The sequence below is a fragment of the Eutrigla gurnardus genome (assembly GCF_963514095.1).
Source record: "Eutrigla gurnardus genome assembly, chromosome: 23".
NCBI classification, from domain to species: Eukaryota; Metazoa; Chordata; class Actinopteri; order Perciformes; family Triglidae; genus Eutrigla; species Eutrigla gurnardus.
This window is the reverse complement of record NC_139934.1, coordinates 9,209,794-9,230,589: the sequence shown is the minus strand read 5'-3', so window position 1 is coordinate 9,230,589 and position 20,796 is coordinate 9,209,794. Positions and strand designations below refer to the sequence as shown.

Below are 20,796 nucleotides of genomic sequence, written 5' to 3'. Positions count from 1 at the left end.
GATATGTCAAAAATAAGCATGTGCAACATTAGTCATTTGGAATATTCATGCCCCTGCCGTCCGGCGGTTTCCTTTTCACAGCCAAAATACCACCATCCCAATTCTCCTAAGGAAGTTAGGAGGAATAAGGGGGGGGAGAGGGGAGGGGAGGGGGGGAGCAGCCATCAGCTAAACTGATGGGGGAGAAGGCTCAGGCCTACATGCGGCTTTAATGGAGGAATTTCTTTCTACCGGGTTGCTTCTTTTGCATGCCAGGGCTGTAATTAAACAGGGGGTGCAGTCTGTAGATGTGTTCATACTAAGAACCACATCCGCCAGTCCATTAGACACAGTGATGTGCACACATGTCCATGCATACATGTACACACAAAAGAGTCATTTGCACCCACATTAGATTACCCCTATCCACTGGATATGACTTGTTTTGCATTCCTTCATAGACCTCCTTCTCTCCTCTCCTCCTCCACTACTTATCTCCTCTCCACCTCCATCTCCTTAGCTATCTCTCTGTAGCTTCAGTCTCTTTAATCTCCACCTCCTCTCCTCCCAGGCTTTCTGCTCCCATCTCCCACCATTGAGCACGACTGCCATCGTTGTCCTTGGTGGCGGACATGGGCATGCATCATTATCAGGCCTGATTAACCGTCCACGTAGTTGGCAGCCGGGGCCCCACCAGGGGCCAATGGCATGGTTTTTTCCGACCGCCGAAAAACATGAATTTTGAGCAGCACTTTCTCACTCGCCGTGGTCCCCCGTGATCAGGGTTAATTCGTGGCAGCATGCATGCATGCAGAGTGAAGCGAGGAGGAGGAAAAGCTACAATACAGTAGGGCACTGCTTATCGCGGAAATGCAATATGATTTATTCAGGAATATGCAAATCCAACAATCACTCTTGCCTTGTTTACCAAAGGGACCTGCTGATTCAGTGTGAGAGAGGGAGGGAGGGAGGGAGGGAGAGAATCCTAACCATAGATGTCAACATACAATGCAAGCGGCAGTTGCCAGCCACGAAATTTGTGGTTTTCCTTACAATCGGGGAAAAAAGAAGGTTGTTTCGTGGTTATTTCACAGTTCCAAAAACCTTTAAGGTGAGGCTGGATTGCTGATGTAAAGAGTGAAAGGTTATATGCAATACATGCCTTATTATATGTATAATACAGTAGATAATAAATACCATTGAACTACATGCTATAGCCCACAATGATTACAATAAAGTGCTCTGACAGTTCATATGGAAAGGGCATGGTACACCAATTAAGGACCTGGATCATATATGGCAGGTCAAGAACTTCTTCAACAGGTCTGAGGAAACTTGGGCAAGGGGCTGACGAGGGGAGTGCATGGATGGGTGAGGCAGGAGTGGAGTGGGTGTCATCAAGCTATTTTTAGATACATCTCATGTTAGTCCATGTCTAGTCACCTCTCAGATGCTCAGGCCTAATCCACACGTACACAGGTATTCCTGTAAACAGTGTTTTTCCTCCTTCCTCCATCCTGACAAACAACACAATTGAATTCATTGGTGTATTTATGCTGCCATTGCAAAACATGTCATCTCGTTAGTGATGCCTCGCAAAGGAGATAACGTTGCACTCTTAGGTTAGAAGCCGAAAACTCTTAGTAACATCATGTCACCTGTATTTGTAAGTTCTGCATTATGTCCACAAGCAATGGAATGAGTAAATGCACTTTCCATTTGACAGCCTTCTTAATTATGTTACCTTTTGCTGTTGACATGCCACTTTTGCATTGGACGATAATTATTAAATCTGTTGAATTTTTTTCCCTATTGGGATTTCCTTTTAGTCATTGTTCTGTAAGGCATTGTAGTTGCGTTTACCTGTGAATAGTAGCCTTTCTTGGTGTGCAAAACAAGGTGTTGTAAGCTGATAAGAGTTGCTCTAGGGCTACAGGGTAATCTAAAGATTGTTTGCCATGTGTGAATCCGTATCTTTGAAGCCGTTTTCAGCAATAGTGGATAAGCTAGCGAATTACGGTGCTGTTTGCCTAAAGTAAGAGAGTAAAGATTTTCCTCTTACCACCGAGACCTGATATTCAACAAAGGCGTAGCAAAATGGAACGTGCTAAAAAAACATTATAAAGAGAATGGATGTGAATGAAACGTAATATACCATTTGCAACCGTCCATTGTTGAATGTTAGTTGGACACTGAATTTGATTCTTTCTTTTTCTTCGGTAACTAAGGTGCAGTCTTGCACATCGCATCCTATTCTTGCTCTTCATCTTCTTTGGGTTGTAGAAACGGCTATGAGTTGCAGCCATTTCCTGAGTCTCTGCCAAGAGCCCAATTAGCGCTGGTGTATTGATTTCTCTGCACGGTATTGCATGTACTTTTCCAGGTGAGTCCCTACAGCCAGCGCGAGTGTATGGAAGACAACAATTATCCCTCCTAACAGACTCTCCGAGGCCACACAAAAGAGAGCAGAGCTCGGAAAATTGATCTCTTCAGGCTTGCAAGTGATTTTGTACATGAGCAGACAAAGGCGCCCACAACTCAGTGATGTCTTAAAGCTACAATATGCAACGTTTTGATGTCAACACCCTGTAATTACATTCTTCAAACTTTTTTTTTTTTAACAAGGTATCCTCGCTGTAACATTGAGCGATGAGACATGACCCGAGAATATAACACAATAGGCAGTTTATATCACACCGTATCAACCTGGGCATTTGTGACCATGTGCAGATTATATAAAATTGCCTGAAATGGGCAATTTGGTGCTTATTTTAGACACATGCCGTGGCAATGAGCTAGGCTGTAGCTTTCAAGCACAGGAAGCCATAGCAACAACACATTTATAGTTGTCTACGACGTGCGTCATTGGTCAGATTTTGACATGAAACTGACTATTTGAGAGCTAAATTGTATTTGCTGTCCAAATTTTAATTGAGACATTAGCATCATTTTTTCATTTTCTAATGCTCAGTGTAGCTCTCAATCATGCAATTTATGTGAGTCTTGACTTCAATTTCCTGCAATATTTGGCCTTGTTGGCCTCTTTTTCACTTTTTTTTATCATGCTGACATTGTGGGGATTATGGTAATTGTTATGCATGTACAAAAACCCCTGAGAGTTACACTCAAGTACTGAACAGAGACCCTTCAGTTATGTCCATCTTCCCTGAAGCTTTAATCTATGATGAGCAGAATGTTTTGTTTGGAGGAGTCACTCTGTCTATTTTATTTTATTCATGAAAGCATTTTTTTCAGCAGAGATTTAGTTTAATGGGATTTTTTAAATGCTGAGTTGGAAACCACAGACATACTTTATTTGTATTTATTTATTGATTTAAATGTTTTCTTTGTTCTACCAGGAAATGCTGCCTTGGTTTTTCTGATATCATTCCCAATCCTTAGAAGCAGCAATTTGAATTGTAAACAGACAGGGATCCTTTTTACTTCTGAAAATCACATTTACTCTTGGATGCCCTCAGAAGTCGTTGCACCTGTTTGTCCTGTGAATAACCCGACTTCCCCTCCTCTCCTATCTTCATACTGCATCTAAAATGGCTGGAAGATTGTTCTCGTTTTTCCCTGTGTATGTATGTCATACCAACAATTTGATGCTAATCTGCCGGAGTCATACAACCTCCGCCATGCTATTTTTGCCACACACATGTTGCCCCAGAGGTCAGCAGCATAGCGGGGTTCTTACTAGGTTGAATTGCTGGGAGGCAGAAGCTAATTTCCAACTCAACAGAGATAAACGACTTTGCTTTGACCTTCCGTGCTCGCTGGAACAACAAAGACTGGAGATATGCACCATCAATATCTGTAAATTCAAAGCAATAGTTTTTTATACATGGTAACAGTGATTAGCCCGTTTGCCCTTATCTCTGCTGACCTAAATATTTAAATTATAATTAATTTGTCTGTAGTTATTTTTTTGCACCGATATAGCTCTAAAGAGATGTCACATAATGACAACTAGCAGGAGTAGATTATAAAGTGGTTCTTAGGAAGTGGCATTTATGTTAAAACTGTAATTGAAATCATGCCTAACTGTTCAGTCAGCCCTTTTCTGCAGCTAATATGCAGTTTACAGTAACCGTGATAGGTTTACCACTAGTCATGTAGTTGGCGACCATCAGTTTTATTTCTGACTGAATTTAAAACCCTCACTAGCCGATTATATCAGCTAGTTAACTAATTAACCAAACGTCACTTTATGAGTTTTTAGAGCAACGTCTGTCGCAGATTTTTTTCCCTAATATTTCCAATTGCCTGAAACATGCAAAACAATCATGACGTCATGCCAAAAGACTGATGCTAAAGCTCAGGTCCAGCAAAAAGTGAACATGTATAATAACCAAACCAACTAAACTGGTAAATGTAATAATAGGTATCCTACAAGAAGTTCCCCATCCTCCCACTCTCAGTGGAATTACCCCTTTTAATATACTCATGGAGTATATTTTGAAAGCCTGCTATTAAATAATCCCCTCACCGTGGACTCCAGACTGTCCCCGGCCATATTTAACACAGAGGGTATACATCCTGTAAGTGACCATTTTGCTCTCAATTATCAGTGCGTATTCTCTCCCACTGCCCACCATGCTACTTTAGCACTTATTAGGGCGCACATGTGAGGCTCACCCACACAGTTCACCTTCAGCTCACATTCGGCAGGTAACGAGCTTGACGGAAGAGACAGCAATAGACACGTTTCCCGTCTGAGATCAATGAGGTGTGACCGCGGTGAATGCCGTGTGGCGGTTTCTATAGATTTGTGCCTAAAATGGTAGCAAAGATCTACACTATTCAATCACTAATTGACCCTCATTTCCTCAGTCCTCCTTGGAGATTTGACAGATGATAGACGTCTGTTTTCTTGCTCTCAGATGGGTTGAGCTTAAAAGCATAGCAGAAAACGTATATATCGTCAAGGCACCTACGGACCGCACAATGGCAACAGTCTTTCAGGTTCATTGCATGTCACATTGCGTGAGATGGGGCTGATGAAGTCTCGGTAGCAATTTGTGTCAAACCGTATGGTTTTTCTACCACAGGGTTTTTTTTTTTTCCCCAGCTTGACAATCCAAAGCTTTCAAGTTATGTTACAATCCGTCCTGGCAGCCGTCGACTGAAAGGCAGTTTGAGGAGACTGAAATTCTGCTGAAGTCCCATGTTGCTTTGAAGAAACTGGGCTATTGGCAGATACACTTATCATTAGATGTGCCTGTCAGATTTTATTGGAACAAAAATCAGGCTTAACTGAAGAATTAAAGAATTCAAGCGCAGCACATCATGGAGACAGGCGGTTGCCAGCCTTGTAATGATAAATAATGAAATAAAATAAAAAAAACATAAGTTGTCTCCCACGTTGGATCGGTGTTAATTGCAGGGTACATTTGGAGCTGATGCTTTTCTTTCAGGCTTGGCTATGGATACATTGAGGAGATGCTGACCACACCAAGACGAACGCACTCTCCTTTGTGCTGTCTGTGCTAAACCTTATGTTTACTAAGATTATGTTCTCAGTTGTTAAAGTTGGTTTCTGTTTTTCTGCAAGAGCTGCAGTCTCCTGGTCTCGAGAGATGTGACGGTCGTTCATACACGGAAAGTCTTTCACGAGGAAGCGTGAGACCAGCAGAAATACTCAGCCATGGGATTTACCTGTCAACTGCACTTAAGCACGTGGGCTACCATCCGCTCGGCACCGTGATTGTAAAATAAAGGCTGACATGCCTTTTCCCGTGATCGCCGGTCACTGACAGCTTCATGTATGTCACCGCCTCAGAGATGGGTTGGAAATGAACTTGCGTTTAATAGACGGTTGAACGGATGTCTGTGTTTTGGAGGCTGCGGTGTCTTCAACATTTTTTTTTTCATCTCAGCTTATCAGGCAAATATTTGAGAAGTAAGCCAGCATTTAATGAAATGCTAATTTCCTTGCTTGCTTCTCTCCTGATTCATAGTTTAATGGAGTACTTTTCAGCATGGGTGTAAATAAATTACTGTCTTGACAACTGACATTTTCATCAAGATTCGAATCAAGGTTTTGAGTGTCTCTGTTAAAGGTGCAATGTGTAAAATTAGGCCTAGAGCCCGACATATACACCGATATATTGGCGGGCCGTTATTATCGGCCGATATTAGGCATTTTCCAAACTATTGGTATCAGCATTTATAATGGCCGATAAATGAATATTTTAAAAATAAAATCATAAAACTTAACAGAATTTGTCTCCAGTCTTGTTCAAAGTTATATTTATGAAGCTTACCAAGTCTTTTAATACTGGTAACTTTGTGTTTGGTTGTTGTTTTTATTGTGTTTTTGTTCAAAGGACTTTAAGTTTTATATCTTAAGTTTATATTTTTATACATTTTATTTATCAGAACGTTAATATATTTTGATGTTTGTCTGTTCTGTTGTGACAATAAAATAATGATTTAATATAATTTATTTTTAAACTGCATTATCATATTATTTTAGTGAAGAATCATGAATAATTACAAATAACTAATGTTAGGGAAATCTGTTAATGTTTTGTTACGCGTTTCTGAAATAATAAAATAATAAAAATATCGGCCGATATATTGGAATATCGGATTTTTAAACCAACAAACATTTGTATCGGTATCGGCCTTCAAAATCCTTTATCGGTCGGGCTCTAGGCCATATGCTCCAAACAAATAGTAGTAAAACTACCACCCAGCCCCCCCACGATGTTTGCTATTACCTAAGTAACATTATACTTTAACTTTACTACTGAAAACCTGCACTATTTAAGAAGCCCCTCTAATGTCTTTCCATAGTTTTGAGAGCAAAGTAAAAACAGTCTCATCGAACCGAAGAAGAAACAAAACGTAGCTCCGTATCAGCATTTGAAAATGTGGAGCTCGCAGCTCCGTTTCAGGCTGCTGTGTCTAAAAGTACAGAGCGGAGTTTGGGGATTTAACTGAGCACAAGAAACTCTGCTCAATTCCCAAAGCAGCCGCCAACCACCCAACTGCACCGCACTTTTGGAAAATAGACACACAGGTAACTGATTTCTCCACTGACAATGCAACAGAAGAAAAAGCGGGCTCTTATCATTCCAACCATCTGGAAGTCTGGCTCAGACTCCAGGCTGATGTGTAACTTTTAATTGGAGAGACAGTGGTGGGAGGCACAGGAGTAGGAAGGAATGATCCCAGTGGATAGACAGGCAGTGCCTGCTTGCCAGATGGACAACCTGAATTTGCTGGAGTGCACACCGTTTCATTCACGGGCACGCGTGGCGTGTGTTGTGTTTCACGGAGGGATGTTGGAGAGTCATAGTTTGGCCCAAGAGATCTCAGATGCTGCAAAATGCTGCTATTTTCACAGGAGAGAATTTTGGCAAGAATAAATGCCTGCTAGATATCCTGTTGGAAGGCTTGACTACAGACATTTTCAATTTCCTGAATTGTCATATTCCAGTTTTGACATTTTGGTGTCATTTATTTGTAATTGTTAAGGTCAGTGTCGTCCATCATGTGAAAATCCTACTTTTATCAGCTATCTACAGTAAAGCCGGCGTTCCAGCTTAATGCCCATTTCAGTTCAAATCTTCTTTCAGCTATTAAATGATCAAATATAAAAGACGTTTTTATTTATTTATGTATATTTTAAATTCGATATGTAAAACTTTTTTGGAGATCTTGATTCACCAAACACATTCTGACTCCAGTTGCATACATAAGGCACAGAATGGAGGGTGGTCACATCTCACTTGCAGAAAAATAATCTAATCTCCAAAAATTGTTTTGATAGACTAACATTGTTTGCTCATCCTGCTGCTCTCCATAGAGGATAAATGAACGTGTATAATGCCATTTAGTAAGGTTGTGCCTCTTTCCAGTTCCACTAGTGTAATGCATTGTGAGAATATTTCTCTATAGTGCACTTTTTGCATGTCTAAGGTGCCTAAATGTTGCAGTGGTTGCATTGCAGGTTGTTTATACGAGACGCAGAGAGGTGTACTGTAGGTTAGCAGATTTCCAGAATATAAACAAGCAGTGGCTGTCTTTGCTTTTCCTCCACATTTGGATTGCAAAACCTGTCCTATGAGTTTTCTGCGGAAGTTGAAAATGTTGAACTGACAAAAGCTGCGCTGGTAGTATAGTATGGTTGTATCAACTTTCCCAGTAGTCTCATCTCCCAGTATTTCAAGAACAATGTGTGCAGCGGGCGGCAGAATTAGATCTTCACAGACGGTGTGTGGTTTCTGTGCGGGCCATCTGATAAGGGGTCCATAAAGGAGCGCTTCAGGGCTTGTTCGAGAACACTCGCCTTTTGGTTCAATTTGGTTTACTGTCTGTTTACCTTGTGTCACCTTTCTCTTTGCTGTGGTGAAGTAATACTTCGTCCTGGAAAATTCATATTTATGAATTCTAGTGCTGACGTTTTGTTTGTGTTTTGCAGCCATGACCTTTTATATTCTTTGTTTGATGTTTTTTTTTATTAAACCGCTAGAGAATAAACACAAACGATCCTGCGAACTCGCGCGAGTAACACATCTTGAGGAACATGAATGTAGAAGTCACCTTTGGCTTTTTTTTCTGATAACGTTGTCGCTAGGAGACAGGTGGAGTCGGCAATGTTATGTGTTTTATGTTATTTGGAACTATACTGTGTGTATGTTAAACCCATTTACATCAGTGCAAACTGGTATCTGATTGCTCTCCAGCCTTGATTACTCCAGACTTGAAAGAAAAATCAAGAGCTAGGTGAGACTAGATATGATACATGAAAGATACACTTAACCAGTAGCTGGCTTGAGAGTTTTGGGGGGGTCCAAGTTGAAACCTGAACTGTTTCTTTTGGAGTCCCTTGCCTCTTCACCCTCCACCTCCATTCACCAATCTTTCCAGGCATGTGGATGTTTTTCTCCATTTCACACCTCTCTCACACTCCACGTCCATTTATCACTCCTATTGCCTTCTGCTACCCCCCCCCCCCCACCTATCCGCCCAACCTCAAACCCCTTGACGTGGGAATTCAATTTGTACTGTATGTTTCATTTCTACTCAGATTTAGATTTATTTCATGTTGGCTGCTTTTAATTAACTCTCTGGATATGCGACGAGAGGGGGATGTAGGGGGGGGAGACGAGAGAGTGAAAGAGACAGAGAGATAAAAAACTCCTCACATCCGCCAATGAGTTACACCAGCAATCATTTACCACTTAGACAGTAGTGCAGAAGCCCCTCGTTCGTTGCCCTGGCAACCGGTGCCTTGGTGATTGATTCCTTGCCAGTGTGGCATCGCTGCGGGGAATAGAGCGCGTGAGCTTAGCGTGCTTGCTACATCTTTCTAATTAAAATGGGATTACAGTGTCATTGCCGTTGTATGTTCAAACAAATGCAAGGCTGTGACGGAAATCAATTTTGGTAAATGTCAAGGTTGTTAAATTTGACTATGGATAAACAAATGTAAGTAAGCTCAATGTACTGATATGCACACTCTGTGCACACGCTATAAAGATGTGCCGTTTACATGTTGGGGTTGCAGCGACTGACGGCTAACGGTCCATCCCTCCATCCGGGAGCCGAGCATGATTGACAGTGCATGAATCATGTTATGCAGCACAAATCACCAGACACAACAATTAGTCTGTTTGTTACTGTCTGCTAATCAAAAAAAAAAATTCTTCAAATTAGCTTAATGTACATCTTAAATGAACAGCGGTTTCTTAATGTAATTGGATTAGGCAAGTCAATCATATCTATGCTGTTTATGCTGTTGTCTTTTAGACGAGTGTGTGTGTGTGTGTGTGTGTGTGTGTGTGTTTGTGTGACAAGCCAAATATTCCCCCATGCACAGAGCTGAGATGTGATTACTGCACATTTTACAGTGGCTGCTATACAGCTGGATAGATCTTTAGACTTTGGTATAGGAGACAGACCGGGTATTCGATTCCCAGTTAGGGCTAGGCAAAGAAATCCAGGGCAATCTGACAAGAAAAGGGCTACTGGGATGCTGTGAAACTCCAACATCTTAGCTATAGCCTAGCCTATACACCTAGCTCAACAATAATAACTCAGCTATATTGGTTAGTAAAGTTCTACCTGTGCTTTTCTTTATAACCAGCAAGAGTTAGTACATAGTAGCAGTATAGCCACGGCCAATGAAACTGCAACTTTTTAAAAGTGTCATTCTTCAAGATAACTGTGTACTTGAGTCACTTTTTTAAGTTTTCTTGGAACGAACAGCCCCCCCAGAGCGGCCCTAGAATGCCTCGGCATAAAATAACAGAAGATAGAGAGCATGCAAGTGAAAAGGAAAAACAGGTGGAGGTGTGCCGTACAGAGCAAAAAAGACAAATGAGGTATGGTGCTTTGGTTTCCAGATCCCAATCGCTACGATGCAGTTAGTAAGGTGTAACATAGTGCCTTGGGCCTGTTCCCAAGTGGAGCTCTTTGGCACTGGCTGTGTGGGATGTGTCATTGCTCCAAAGGTAATAATAGACCAGGGAATTTATAATGTGACACTTTTTACGTGCCTATGAAAGAGTGCCTGAAAGCCTGAGACTGCTGGCAGAAAAAAAAAAAGGGAAAAATTCATATTTGGTTGTAAACAATGGAAAGCCTATTATTGGCTGATATGTCATGTGACTGAAACGTATAGTAAATCTCTCACTGCACCTGTGTAGAAAATGTGAAACGGGTCTACCTGCAGACTGGGGGTCCACCATGAGTCCCACTACCTCTACTATATCATCACATGATGCCGAGGCTTTTACAGGGTAACAAACTACTCTCTGGAATGAAAGTGCAGTTACAGCCTTATGAAACGGAGTGGCCAGATTAGGCATAAATCACATGTCTTGTTTTGCCCTCTCAATCTTTACTCCGTATCGGCGCCAGGCTTTTGTCTGCTCAGCAATAGGCTGACGTGTATTTTTTTTTTCTTTGTGCATTGACAGGAAATTTGACAACATGAAGCAACTTTTGTTTCAGCAGTTTAAATTGTGTAAATTCTAACATTCAGGACACCATTCGTTTATTTTAATGAAAATCAGCATGAATGAATGGGGGAAGGTCTAACTGTAGTTCATTTTTCATCATGTTAGTCATCGTGAGCATATTAGCATGTTAGCATGGAGCTGCTAGCCTGGTTGTAGAGGCTTAAACTGGAGATTTACTTGCTGTTAACTACACGTTTGGTTGTGTACATGAATGCAATGCAAACACGTGATTAAAGTATATATATCCGGCCTTAGTGTTGTTATGCCTCGGTTTCCTGACAATTAAAACCATCCGGGATTGTGTTTGTGTGAAGCAAAGTGCAGAGGTTTCCCGCTCTCTCATTCACACCGGTGCCTGGCGTCACATAGGGACTGATGTGGAATCTAAATGTGGATCTTGTTGATCGAAAATGGCAGGTCACACAGTTTGGCATGTGACTCACAAATCCCAGTGCAGTCAATGGTGCTAATAGATAATTGCTCGCCTAATCGGAGATGACACACGACTGTGTCTCTAAATAATAAATAAATGAATAATCTTTATTGAAAATACAACCCACTTATTCTTTATTTCAAGGGAAGGCACTGAACAGTGTTTGAACTGATTTGATTTAGTCTGAATTCATGATAAAAAATTCCTTTACGAATAGACATCTGCCCATCCAATAAAATGTTGCGTACACGTATCTTTGGTAATTATAAAATGACTCATGGTAATGCAAAGAGATTTTTATGACACTATTAATGAAAGTAGACCGGCCGTAGCTACAGCATGTTTTCATTTACATAACACTGCATGGAGACAAATCAATTCATCATATGAAAAGCAAGCTTTCTTGCCTCGCCGTGAACTTTTTATTCGTGGACGGCAACGATTTGCACGCAGATCTCTCTGTCTTACACACAAACACACACACACACACACACACTCTCCTCTCATAGACACACACACACTCATCATAACTGTTCGCTGTGGACTCACACCCTCCCCCTTCGCCTCCTACTCATCCTACTGATTGAAGTTGTCAGGAGTCAGAGGGTCACAGTAGAAGATGTCAATAGGCCTCATTCACACACCACACACACACACACACACACACACACACACACACACACACACACACACACACACACACACACACACACACACACACACACACACAGTAAAGCAATAACATAGAGAAGCAGACAAAATGACAGACTGTAATGCAGTCCTGTCTTTAGTGTGTACGAAACACACCCCACAATCACCCCGACACATCGACAGCTGTGCATCAGCTCGCGTTCCCAACTCGCCGCAGCCGCGCACGCCGACGCCAGCGAAAAGCATTCAATTTATATTCATTATTCATCAGTCAACTGCCTTGATTTCCGTGATTGGATATACCCTCTACCACCTACTGGCTCCTCCCTCGCTTTCCTCGGTCCCATGGGAAGGCTCAATGTCTCCTCTCAGCTTCCAGGATGGATAGCTGTGTGAGTGTGCATGTCTCTCTTTTATGGATGTTAAATGGTGCTGAGTTCGTGGCAGTAATGAGGCTTTTGGGGTATGAGTAGAGGGCAGATGGATTTCATCAACACTGATCCTAAAAGACACAGTATTTCAGACTCACTTGTGCAAATTATTGGTTAATATATTTAGATTTCCTTTCTTTTCTCTTTTGGCCTCCTTTGTTGATATTTAGGAAGCAACGTTCTACTTTTGTATAGTAATTTCTAAAAAATCAGCTGATACTCGCTTCTTATGTATGATATTTCTTTCTTTTACAGTCTTGTAGGGCAGTCCTTTTCCAAACACAAATCAATACATGCATTAATTCAATAAATTAAAAAAACAAAAAGCATAAATACTTTAAATATAGCCACAATTATCCTCTCCAGACATGTTTCAAGCCATCACCTCTCAAGCAAGACGCCAGATTTTAGGTGATAACACAAGATTTCCTCATCAGAAAAGTCTTTCCGCCTTCCTCACCCCCTTCTTACCCCACTGGTCTATTACAAACAGCTCCAGGTAGCTGGTGAAACCACCAACACGCAGCGTCTTCGTAACAACATGCTCGTCAGAACCAATCAAGTGCTACCGAGCCCAGCTGAGAAGTAAAAGAGACGTTTGTTTGACGAGACATTGGCCCGGCTATCTTTATCTCTAACCATGAGCAGAGACAACCACACGCAGAAGCTCACAGGCAGTTTGCGCTCAAATTGTTTCGGGCACCTGTCATCCTCCATTATAATTAGCAAGCGGACGTCTAAATAATTGCCATCAGGCTGCGTCTGCTGTATCAGTGTTGGTAGCCAGAGCCCCGTCCTTCGCCTTTAAGTATTATTTAAAGGGCCGGCGCGCCTTCACAAAGCAGTGCCCTCGGCAAAGTCTTAAGTTGTGTATTCAGTCGGCGATAGCATCTGGAGCGCTGAAAAAATAATTAACTGACACAAGAGGGGTTTGGTGTTGGCTTCACCATTTGTTTTGTCCACACTTGTCTCTGACACACGCTAACACACGTTTTGCGCGCACATACAGGCAGCTTTTGATCATAATTGTGACACTGCCAGGAGAGAGGGAGTAACGCGCTCGCTCCCAGTAGGGATCCGGGGATGGTTGTAAAAGTAAATAAGGCAGATGGGCCTGTCTTGAAATGCAGTGTGAAAACAATTGAAAAGGCTCCTTTGAGGACTAAAGATGGAATAGTTAAGCACTTGTGAAGTTGAAGGACTGTGGTATAGAATAAAAGTACAGTAATGATATAAATCTGCATGATATCATACCTCTAATCTTAAGTTTTCACAGAAAGGACCATAAATGATTAATGTATGTCCCAAAATTCCACCCCATTGTACAAATGATGGAAAAATGCATCACGCAAAAACACCAATTCTGCTTCAACTGTATGGAGACTTTCCTGTTGGTTAAATTACAGGTGTAGAGGCGTCATCCTCTCATTGTGTGTGTGTCTTTGTGATTATGTCTTGGAGCCGAGCGTGCTGCTATAAAGAGCTACGCTTCGGGGCCGGTGAGAGCCATCCCGGAGTTTATCGCCATCTGTAGCGTGACGACTTGACTCACACTTGTCGTTCTTCCCTCTCCCTCTTTCCCCCCGATTAGACTGATGCAGTGTGGAGATGTCAGGACCACACACTCACACACACACACATTTATTCACAAAGAGGATAAGAAGACCATAGGTCACCGGGCTCGTCTCCACCACCCCCCTCCTTCAGGGGCGTGGACGCTAGATGCTGCCCTCGCTGTGCTGATAGCGGTCCTGCTTAGATTAGCCAATCAATGGTGTTCAGTTAAGTCCAACGACCGCTGAGACACACACACACGCTCTCTCTCTCCCTTCCCCCTTACTCTCCGTTGTTCTACAAGCTACCTCTCCCACACTCCTAGCCTTCGTTGTTATCTCACTGCACAGTGGATGTGTTAGCATGTCTGTGTGCGAGTGCACATCTCTCTCTCTCTCGCCGTCTAATTCTCCGACTTGTCTGACATGTCCTGAAAAGCCCCCATTTGGAGCGACGTTAGCATAGCAACGCTCAGAGTGCAGCGGTGTCAGCGGAAGTCATTCCCTGAAACGGACAGGAGGAAGTTTTTCCTTTGGTTCTCACAGTGCCCCCCCCCTTAAAATGCCGCAGTAAACAAACAATGTCACTTCCACTAACTCCCTCTGGTTAGATGTGGTGTAAAATGAGACTGACAAAAGAAAAAAAAGCATTTAGAGAACTGTCTTGAATCTGTATCTCTATTCTGGCAGAGTTGTTGCTGCTCAGTGAGTTTTCCAGCCCAGTCTTTTTTTTCCTGTGTGATCTGTTTTCCTTGGTGCCTGCTCAGCAAGCACTCTCCGTGGTGCTGACTTAGATGGGGGCAAACCGGTGCTGTCCATGGTGCTATCATCACCGGCCCCTATTACCGTTGGTCCTTGCTGAGCTACAGCTGACTGTGTTGGCTTTTGTCGTGCTCTGTCCTTTGTGCTACCTCATCTGTTTCTAGCAGACTGCCATCTGCAGTGCTAACGCTGCTGGTTTGAGCCACGATGCGGTCTGAGCTGACCAGTACCCATTCAAGCCAATGACCCTGAATATAAGCAGCTGGAAACATTTTCTTAAATCCTAAGGAGCATTCTCATCTCCTGCTAATTAAATGACCAGGAATCACATTGGTCTTTGCTCTAGTTTGTCTTGTGAGGTGGAGTTAGGGTTTCCTCTGTCCAGCATTTTGTTGACTCAGTGGGTTCTACGGTAGGGGGGGGTGTTGCTGGCGGTCTGACGGCGCCCTGCAATTTGCTTTGACCAAATTTTGCGCCGTCTGCTGCCTGTCCGCCGCACTTGTAATCAGCTGCTTTTGTTCCCACTTTAACTGGTTCAGGTGCGATTTAAAGACTTCTTTAATTCATGATTTCACTTTCATCATCCATTTTCATCCGTTTGCACAGATTATATATATTTTTTTCACATGTCATGCCAGGAAGCAGGAGTAAGGATTAACATCTGATTATATCATTATCGCACGCAGTTTTCAGTGTCGCTGACAAACTTTGTTTATGACATGGTGCAGCACCGAGAATAGACTGTTTGAAAGAGGCGTCGCCCGCGAGGCAAGCTTAGTTGCATAGTCGTGCTGTCCGTGGTGTTATTTTTGTTGTGCAACTTGTCAAGACGTTGCTGCTTTAGGTAGTATAAACAACTTAGCTTCGTACGTATGGGTTGTCTGAAGAAGGGAATGAATATGTAAGAGTGAGCGATGTATGGAGACAAGAATTTAAGCTGGTATAAGATAAGGTATTTTTGATGTGAAGCAGATCATAACTGCTGCTGCTCTTCGGTCAATATGCCTTCTCAACATCAGTTGGTTGCTTATTTAACAAGATCCTTGACTGAGAAATCTATGACAGCTCTCTAAGCAAGCTGCACTCCTACACCGCCGTCTCCCACATACAAATCCTTCGGCAGGTCCCTCGGTTCACATCGGGGTGACCAGAGAGCTTTTTTTTTTTTTTTTTTTAAGATGACGCATGCCAGCACTCAACAAATGAATTGGCATGTGATGGCGAGGCGGCGGAGCTTTGGTGTGCGAGAGAGCGCGGGGACCGGCGCTCCGGCAGGTTACAAACCTTGGCGAGGGCTGATGTTAATTAAAGGCTCCGTTCAGCACTTTTCCAAATTAGATGTGAAATGTTAAGCAGGAGGGGTTCGCCATTAATGCGGCGCTTGGCGAGACCTCTGACCCCCGGCCGAGGGCGACGCGTCCTTGAGACATAATTGTGCTCACCTTGAGTGCTTGTTCGACAGAAGGAGCAACGGAAGAGTCTAGAGAGGAGCAAGGTGGGAAAAGCATCCTTTTGCTATCGAATGAGCTGCTAGTACATCCCTCTCTTCTTCCATTAAGCTGTCGAGAGGTTGAAACAATTTGCCTCTCACCTTCCCTCACCCATGCGCGTGTGTTTTGATAGCCACGGGAAGAATGTATTGGATTGCAAACCATTCGAGGGATACACCAAATTAGCCCATTTTCACTTATCAAATGTTGGAAGTCTGATTGGAGCGGCTGCCAGCTTTCTGTGTCTCATGTTGTCTGAAATAGATTTTTTCCTTTCCCGGCTCCTGAAGCAAACAGTGCTTGGCACCATACCAAGATGATCCCAGATAAAGATATTTTATGAGATGGTGCAGACGAGTACTCTCCAGTGTGCAGCCCCAGTTATGTCGAGAGCTCTCTTTTGTCTGCGCCTACTTGTCCGTCACATTTTTCTCCATTTCCTGCATCTTCTCGCGTTCACGTCACATGACTACTTGAGTGCACATGCCATCATTTGTTGTTTATTTCTGAGCATGACTCCCTTAGAACCAGCACAAATCGATGTTAACATCTGCATTTAGGCGAGTGAAATTGATAAACTTGTCAAAACTCGCATGCGGTGACGGAATAATCTGTCATTACGACATCCTGACGGTTCCTACAGCTGTGCAACCACCTATTGAGAGCGTTTCCTCAGCAGACGGTTATCATCACTCGCAAAACCATCAAAAGGGAGCATGTCGATTTGTACATGAGAGTCACATCCTTCCTGCTATTACAGTATGTTGCAAGATGACAGCGTTACCCCGGAAGGGGACCAAGTCATGAGCAGAGGAGACGCAGAAGTAGGTCAGCTCCTAGGCGTTTGTTACATCATACATATTCATAAACAGCACCCAGTTGTTGCAGAGTGAACTCACTCCACACAGACTGTTTATTCTGTTCATTGGGCGCCCTTCACCGTTAAAATATATAATGAATAATAAGCGCGCGTCGCGATGATAATACGAGCAGTGACTCCAACCATTTACATGCGTTTTAGCGCTGTTATATGAATAACACACTGTTGCAATCAAATATTAACACTTCTTCATCTCAGTAAGTCACGCTTTTAGTTGGGTCTAACACATCAGCAATCTCACGTTTACATAGAGATTTAAGACGATACAGAATTTAAAGGAATAGTGTAACATTTAGAGAGTTTGATTAGAAGATTGATATTTCTCTTATAGCTGTCATATTAGGATGTAGTCCTTTGTTAGTTAAGCCTGGCATAAAGGCTGGGAGCTATGGTGACCAGCTGGTAGGGGGATTTGTCATTTTCAGACAGAACCAGTTGTTTCCCATGTTTGCAGTCCTTCATATTTAATGATTGGTAACCATCTTCTCCTCTCTAACTCTTGGCAAGAACGCTATCCTGTCATATTTTAATTAATACAATATCATTTAGTCCGTAAGATGTCAGATAATAGCGTAACATGCCCATCACATTTCCCCAGAACCCAAGATGACATTTTCATTTTGTTTGTTTTGTTCTGTGACAAGAATATTCAGTTTACAACAAAAAAAAACGACAAAAGTGGCAAATCTAGAAATTATTCTGAAATGTTCGACACTTCTTCTTGTCAAAATATTAAATGTGTATTCCTTAATTTATTTGTTTGTGTGTGTATGAGAATGCAACATTAATTTGACTAAGCATTTCAAATCACATTATGTGCTCTCCATTCTCATTATTGGTTTGTATAATTTGATATAATCACATTATTATCACAGTTTTGCAGTGAATGGGACCCATTCTTAATGTCAGGGCACCCTAGCCGTGCGATGCTCCAACCACTGTGTGTAAATAAAGAGTGTTGCGGATGAGAGTGTGGGAGACCGAATCCAAACTGAGTCAGTCACAATGCTATGAATTGCACTGATGGTTCAAAACATGATGCTATTTCTGCCAGCTACTGTTATCCGCTCAACCCTAATAAAATCAGACACTCCAACACAACGATTATGCAGGGGGCGAGATTGACCTCTTCTCAACTCCCAGCTGCCTGTGCTACGGTTTCAGAATCAACGCTGAGATATAAGGAAGCATAAACCATATATTTCAAGTGAGAGTTTGTTTCATGTTTTATTCTTTGTATTCGAAAACATTCTATTTAAGATTAACTATGTAAACATGAATTATTTTTCATTTTATCTCTTCTCTCGTAACCTTTTTTCGATCATTTCTTTAAGAAAAATAAGTTAATTGGCACCTCTGGGCAGTCGTGTTTGATGCTGGCAGATGGTTATTAATGCATCAGCCAGCCCCGTTGACGGTATCTGGGAGGCCCCATGTTTATTGTTACCACCTTGCCATAAACATTTCATTACAGGAATCCTATATTTTAGCTCTCCCCACTCTGCAGTCAGTACAAGTTTGCCAAGTGAGGAAAGAAACAGAGGAAATGGAGCTGGAGAGAGGGAGGTGACGGTGACGGGGAGACTCAGAGCAGCTGATGCAGAAAATATTGAAAGAGGGGAGAATTTTCATGTCAAAAATGTAAAAGGAAAAAAAAAAAGAGGGGTTGATAAAGGGGAGGGCGACTAAAAGAGATTGTGAAGGAAAGTGACTGGGATCTAATGTAGAAGCTTGAGCATTCTGACAGGCTTCATTTTAAAGAGCAGGTTTTACAGACAACAAAGCCAACTCCTACTATGTGCGTGATCGTCAACGTAATGTATCTGAAGACGCCCGTTGTTAGTGTGAGGTTCAAGGGTAGCCTCGCTGCATTGCCCTCGTTCTGTTCAGCATCTCCCGGACTTCTTTTCTTAGAGTTGCCGAGAAATTGCCTTGCTTATTGATCCGTTCGCATGTAAGCGGAGCATCTCTGGTCTCCGGCCCAAGGTAGGTATGCACAGGAGATTTCCGACAGAAGATGGCATACGCTATACAGCACATTCCTCCTCTTCTATTTTTGCGCGCCGCCTCCGTGAGTTAAAAACCCTCTTGATAGAGTCTAGTGCTAAAAGTGAAGTACGGTACACTTGTGGAAGTGGAAAATGTCATGCACTGGCCTCCAACTTGAAATCATTTGTCCTACGTTTTCCATAATATGCTGTAATTATGAAAGTAGACTTTTCGGTACAATAAAAGGCATTTCTTTCTGTGCACGACAATAAGTAATTGTTAGGCTGTTGAAGTAAGCCATAATGTTTAAGTTTCAAAAGACATAGCATGAGTACATAACGAAATAGCTTTGAGCAGTGTATTTATGCTTGCTGTGAATATAGAGGCTTGACACCCGCTGACCGTTAATCAAATCCTTGCAGTCATTACACCATGCATGAGGTCTTTTTGGTATACTGCATATCAGCCTCAGGCTGTGCCGGCTTGACTGGTGCAGAGACCATTCCAGAGGCTTTCCATTCCCTGTGTTGGCTGCTCTGGGTGCTGTACGCCTGGCTGCCTTTTCAGCCTTTCTTCCTCCTCCTCAGCTTCCCCTTTACGTTCACCACTCTCTCCATACGACCGGGTTGCTTGCAAGGGGTCAAATGTCACCCACTTGGGGTTCTACATCCCCTCTCGTCATCGCTGAGACTCATGATTGGTGTGTGCGTGTGCATCTGCAAGAAAGAGAAATATAAGATAAGACAAGGGAGGGAATCTGTGGATGCAAGAGAGAACATTCTTGTGTATGACTGTGGTTTTCTAAAGGGGCTAAGGGGATCGGGGGGTGGGTTAGGGACAGATTTCCCCTCATTGGTGCTATAAAAATAGCCATTACAGCATGGGAGATCACAGCTTGCCTCTTGGACACACCACATCTGTACACTGCTCGGCAAGAAATAGGTACTGGGGGAATTGTGTGGGGGGTATCTTTGTGGGCAACCAGCTGAGACCACATGCAAGGAACATGCTAATTGGTATTCAAACCAGGGCTGTGACAGCTTCCCACACAGTCCTTACCACGTACACTTTCCTTGCCGTTGCCACGGTGCCAGAGCCCCAGCAAGAGTTTTCCACGACGACAGAGATGAACCTGTCCACTTCCAAACCCCAGTAAATCCCCAGGTCCGTCAGCGCTAGACAATTAAACTGGAGTCGTCGCTTCTATTCTTTGCCGTCGTCTCTGTCCTCAAGTGTTCAGCCCCTTTTGTTCAGGTGTAATTCTGCAGTGAAAGACACTGTGGTCAACACAGTTCACCTAGGATATTATTCTGTCAACTGTTGTCAGCCTCTGTTGAAAAGGTCTCCATAACGGACAATCAGGATGTCCTTAGGGAGGCATATTTGCTTAAACACCACATATGGGTGCAAGTATAATGTTCAACTTACAATGATATGAAATAATAAAGAGGCAAACCCTTGAATTGAAGAGGATGGAACCAGCAAATCTGTACCTATTTGCTGATAAAGCCCATAAAGCTGCACTTTACTATTTATTTGAATCCCATTTGATTAAATGGTGAGAATAATATGAAAGGAGTTGCTTGTAGTTACAAACCCACGGAGAATTATTGCTCGACTCTGCAGTTCCCCTCAGCTTTGCAGTTTTT

At 42.6% G+C, this 20,796-nt stretch overlaps 3 protein-coding genes across 4 annotated transcripts in view; 2 read left to right on the top strand and 1 right to left on the bottom strand.

Moving 5' to 3' along the window:
- The window catches only part of dctn6 (dynactin subunit 6), a 213,862-nt gene that overhangs the window by 105,814 nt on the left and 87,252 nt on the right, over positions 1-20,796 (top strand). The window lies entirely within an intron of this gene.
- LOC311009378 (glucosidase 2 subunit beta-like) overlaps positions 1-20,796 on the top strand; it is an 87,113-nt gene that overhangs the window by 37,973 nt on the left and 28,344 nt on the right. The window lies entirely within an intron of this gene.
- Positions 1-20,796, bottom strand: part of LOC311009382 (fatty acid-binding protein, intestinal-like) — an 86,612-nt gene that overhangs the window by 61,317 nt on the left and 4,499 nt on the right. The window lies entirely within an intron of this gene.